At 33.8% G+C, this 5,315-nt stretch overlaps 1 long non-coding RNA gene across 2 annotated transcripts; it reads right to left on the reverse strand.

The window, feature by feature from the left end:
- Positions 1 to 2,437: 2,437 nt before the first annotated feature.
- Positions 2,438 to 3,067, reverse strand: LOC136222169 (uncharacterized). Of its 2 annotated transcripts, XR_010685523.1 has the most exons (4): positions 3,021 to 3,067; positions 2,862 to 2,892; positions 2,695 to 2,746; positions 2,438 to 2,582 (listed from the first exon to the last, which is right to left on the reverse strand). It is a non-coding gene; the product is annotated as an uncharacterized lncRNA (long non-coding RNA). The 2 variants fall into 2 exon arrangements; XR_010685522.1 differs by having other exon boundaries at positions 2,862 to 3,055.
- Between the last annotated feature and the right edge of the window lie 2,248 nt (positions 3,068 to 5,315).

The following is a 5,315-nucleotide window of genomic DNA, read 5'->3' on the forward strand; positions in this document are numbered from 1 at the left end:
AACTCACCACTCGATATACTCCTCAACAAAATGGCATTTCAGAACGGAAGAATAGAACAGTGATGGAGATGGCCAAATCAATGTTGAAAGATAAAAATATGCCTAACAAGTTTTGGTAGAAGCAGTCTATACAGCAGTTTACCTTCAGAATCACAACACCACAAAAGCGGTTCAAAAGATGACTCCATTTGAAGCATGGACCAGTCACAAACCTTCTGTCGGACATTTGAAGGTGTTTGGTTGTATCTGCTACATGCACGTTCTAGTTGAGAAAAGGCACAAGCTAGAAGCAAAAGCTGAAAAAGGAATCCTTGTTGGTTACAGTTCTCAATCCAAAGGCTACAGAATATACAACTTAGAGACATCAAAAATTGTCATTAGCAGAGACGTCTATTTTGATAAAGAAGCGTCTTGGAATTGGGAGCAGAACAAAGAAGAAAGGAGACTATTCGGCATTCCATCATTTCAGCAAACTACTCAGCCAGAACAGGATCAACCACAAGAGGAGCACCAGCCGGACTCAAGTTCAGACTCAAGCGATGATGATGATGATTATTCAAACGATTCAGAATCTCCACCAAGAAGGACAAGACTCTTAACTAATCTCTACGAAAACACCGAGGTTGTAGAATCTTGTAATTATGTTTCACTTGAACCAAAATGTTTTGAAGAAGCAGCTCAACATGATGAATGGATGCTTGCAATGAAGGAGGAGATCCGAATGATCGAGAAGAATCAGACTTGGGAGCTAGTTGAAAAACCACCGCATAAAGATGTTATTGGCGTTAAGTGGAGTTTCAAAACCAAATTCAACCCCGATGGATCAATCCAAAAGCACAAGGTGAGATTGGTTGCAAAACGATACTCACAACAATTTGGAGTCGACTACAACGAAACATTTGCTCCTGTCTCAAGGCAAGATACAGTTCGTATAATTCTTGGACTAGCAGCACAAAAGGCGTGGAAAGTTTATCAGCTAGATGTGAAGTTAGCTTTTCTGAATGGGTTTCTCAAAGAAGAAATTTATGTCGAGCAACCACCGGGTTTTATTGTTGAGAAAGAAGAAAACAAGGTACTAAGGCTAAAAAAAGCCTTGTACGGTCTCAAACAAGCACCAAGAGCATGGTACAGCAGAATCGACGCCTACTTCAGTGAACAAGGCTTCAAGAAAAGTCCGAGTGAGTATACTCTTTACACAAAGGTTGATAAAAATTCAAATATCATCATTGTTTCACTTTACGTTGATGATTTAATTGTGACGGGTAACAATCCATCCTTAATCTCCGAATTCAAAGACGAGATGAAGAAAAATTTTGAGATGACAGATTTGGGCTTAATGAATTATTTCCTTGGCATGGAAATTATTCAAAGCGTTGAAGGAATTTTTCTCTGTCAGAAGAAGTATGCAAGCAATCTTCTCAAAAAATTCAAGATGGAGAATTCCAAGGCAGTAGCTACACCTCACTACACCAAATAGCATATATAGCTACGGGTAAAATTGTGGCTAAAGTGAAAAAGTTCTGTAACAAAATGATTTAGCTACAATAAAATATTTCGTAGCTTGTCGTAGCTAGAAGTGGCGTAGCTAAAGCTTTAGCTACGTAATTTAAGTTAGACGTAACTAATAACTCATACATATAGCTACAAAAATAACAAAAATGTAGTTATAATAATATCATTTATTGTAATGAAAATATTTAACTTGTAGCAAAATATTAATTTAAGTAGCTACGGAAATAATTTAGCTACTTTTAACAATGTTTGTAGTAGATGAAAATACTTTAGCTACATTTAGCAACATTTGTAGTTGATTAAATTAACTTCTTTGCCATAAATATATGTATATTTTAGCCATAAGCTTGCAAAAATCATAGCTAAATCCTTAATTTATGGCTTTGAAATTAATTTTGTAACAACTTAAATTTTAATGCTCCAAAAAAAAGTGACATAGCAAAATCAATTGTGTACAATAAGATGAATTTATATTCATAATGTAATTTGAACAATCATCTAAATACAATGACTATAAAATATCCGGTTCTCCCAAATAAGAAATATAAAGCAAGTAACATTGACATATAGTGCTTAAAATTAAAATATACTAATAAATTTACATATATGTTAAGCATCTCGAAAGTGAAACTTCACATCCAGTAAGATCTTCTATATCATCTTAAAAATCATTCACTATCTGCAAAAGTTAAACAAACACTTTTAACACAATATAAAAAGAAAGGCTAGTGCAATCAAAGAAAAAGAAAAAGACAGCTATCACGTTTTTATCCAAACTAAAAAGAATAAAAATCAGAACACAATAAACAAAAAAAAAACATATTTATTTAATACTCACAGTTTAAGTAGACTCATTGTTGCTCGTATGTGGTTATCCTTGGTTTATAAGCTGCCATATGAATATTCTTTTCTGTTGCACCTGGAATCCTATACCATTATGGATGGAAGTATATAATTAATGCTCAATATAAAATATTAAAGCAATTGACATTAACATACCTGTAGATTGCATAAAAGTGTTAGAATGGGAACGAGGACTAGGCACTTCCAACTCTCGAGGAAAATTCATTCTCAAAAGCAGGTCCAGAGAAAATCATAAGATTTATGGATATGTTGTGTATTATACAACATTAAAAGCAAAACCCCACATGAAAATTTAGTTATTGAAGATTTGAATAATACCTTAATCTGCACTTGAATACCAAAACTGAATTTTTACATTTATCACGTTCACCTGGAGAAAAAAGAGTAAAAACAAACAGCACAATAAAGAACACAATTTGATTTAGAAATATATAATATAATTGATTAAGAAATCTTACGGGAGATAGAGGGGTTTGTTTTCTCACCTTTATATGACCTTCAAAGGCTTTCTAATCTCTGTAATTTTGAAGCAAAATTTCAAAGAGAATAATAATAAGACATAAATATAGCTAAACATATTGAGCGAAAAATTTAAGAATATATTGGCGGAAAAGAAAAATTGCAATAAAAAATGGAGTGATTACAGTGAATGAATTTCCCTCCAAATTGATAAGAGTGATAGAGGTTAGGGATAATGGCAGCTAAGAGAGTGATAGTGGCGTGGGTGGGATAAATGCAAGGATTTTTTATTTTTATAAAACATTTAAAAATACTATTTAATAATTATAATAAAAGGATAAGTGGTTAATTGGAGATATATTTGACAATCAATATTTATCACCATATATATTTGAAGATACGTTTGAAACATGTAGACTATTTAATTAAATTAAATAGTGGACATATTTTTCGGAAAAAATCTCTAGTTTATATATCTCTACACATTTATAAAAGAATATGATTAATTAATATGATACATACTTTTACCTTATACGTAAGGTGTAAATATTTATAGTCTTTTTTTTGTTTGTTTTTTTTTTTAGTGAAAATGGTCAAATTTAACTCTAATATTTTAAGGTAAGTGTAAATTTAACTTTAATGTATAAAATGATGTAAATTTAACCCTAATGTTTCTAAGTAAGATCAATTTTAGTCATACGTTACCGAAATTTTGAAAAAGCTGGTTTTACTATTATTTAACTGTCACATCAGATCTTACAAACAAGATTATCGATAAATGTAAGCAGTTTCCTAAAATTTAGGTTGGTTATTTGTAACTATACTTAGTTGTTAGCGTTTTAACATGTTTTTTTTTGTAATTATGTTAGTAACATACTAAATACCGTACACATAATTGATATTTGGAAGACTTGAACTGACAGTTAAATAAAAGTCAAACCAGTCTTTTCAAATTTTCGATAATGTAAACCTAAAATTGATTTTGCAAACTTTAGGGTTAAATTTGTATAGTTTCGTATATTACAGCTAAATTTAAACTATCCTTAAAACGTGATATCATGCAAAATGACATTATATGATATCATGATTACCCTCGTTTGAGATGAAAGGTCGCGTGTTGTCTAAAGCAAGACCCATGACTATTGGCGGCAATCAAAGCCCAACGATAAATAGCCCATTCACATCTACTCAAAGCCACGACTTGGATTTGGGCCCAATCACAATAGAAACTTCTCGAATCCTATGAGATAAAGAATTCCTTCTAGTATTTAGACTCCTTAAAGGACTAGGAATCCTAGACTCATAAGTATTCCTAAGGAGGTGACAACCTTAACGTAATCAAACACTATAAATGGACATGTATGAGCACAAGGTTCGGTATGTTAACTATTATCTCTAAACTAGTACTTATCCATGAATCCGATCCAATCATAAATTGACTGAGGCATTAGAGTGGGTTTGCCAGTTCATCAAAACAACGAAAAAGAGGTTCATCAACCACCCCAACTGAATCCTAAGTACAAACTATTAGCAGAGGAGGTGTCCTAGTGATTTGGCCAAAATATGGTCGCCATGAAAAAAGAGACGAACGAGAGAAATCAGACAATGAGCAGGAGATGGTTGCTCTCCAATGGAAATTGAGAAATGCAAAGGATGATCTTCAAATAAGACCGTTTAGGTAGCAGAGTCCGGCCAAGAGTCAACTAAAACTCTAAGGGCACGGTCCCAAAGCGTATCACCAACAATGAGATATTCCTAATCAAGAACTCCTCCACACAGACATGAAAATCCCAAGGAGAAAGATCGATCCTGGGGTCGTAGCAAAAACCATACCCTATCCAAACATTCTGGCCACCGACACGGTCATCCCAAGGCAGGAAAGCCGAAGCCAAAGGAGGACATCCCTCTTAGAAAAAAGGACATATTGGAACTCTTCAGAAAAGATGCACTGAAAAGAAGTAACATAAAAGATGGATATTGGGGCTTCTCAGACACTTGCACGCCTATCTAGGGAAATTCAGCGACAACTGATGCCTAGGGTTCAAAATCCTAACTTTTGGCCAATATGGAGGAATTGGTGATCCAGTAACACATGTTAAGAATTTTCGAAAAATAATGGAGGCAACCACTGTTGAAACACCTTTCCACATAATTTTGATTTGGCAAAATTGTTTAAGTATAATTAAAATACATATTCTAAACACACCAAGTTTAAATGCTTTAATTCATTCTACTAATGTGTTTGTTCAATGTTGAGTTAAAACTGTTATAAGACATAAGGATTAAATGGCCCAAGCCCATTACGGAAGCCAAGGCCCAAGTCAAACAACTCAGTACACTCGGCCCGCGTATGTCAAGACGTTGCCGTTTTGAAACAAAATGCAACTCAGCAAACGGAAGGATCTAGAAGACCTTCGGGAACAACTTCAAGATGAAGCTGCTGAGTAGTCTCGACAAACGTACAAGACAGCAGCTGGCGA

Source organism: Euphorbia lathyris, chromosome 3, assembly GCF_963576675.1.
Source record: "Euphorbia lathyris chromosome 3, ddEupLath1.1, whole genome shotgun sequence".
Taxonomy (NCBI): Eukaryota; Viridiplantae; Streptophyta; class Magnoliopsida; order Malpighiales; family Euphorbiaceae; genus Euphorbia; species Euphorbia lathyris.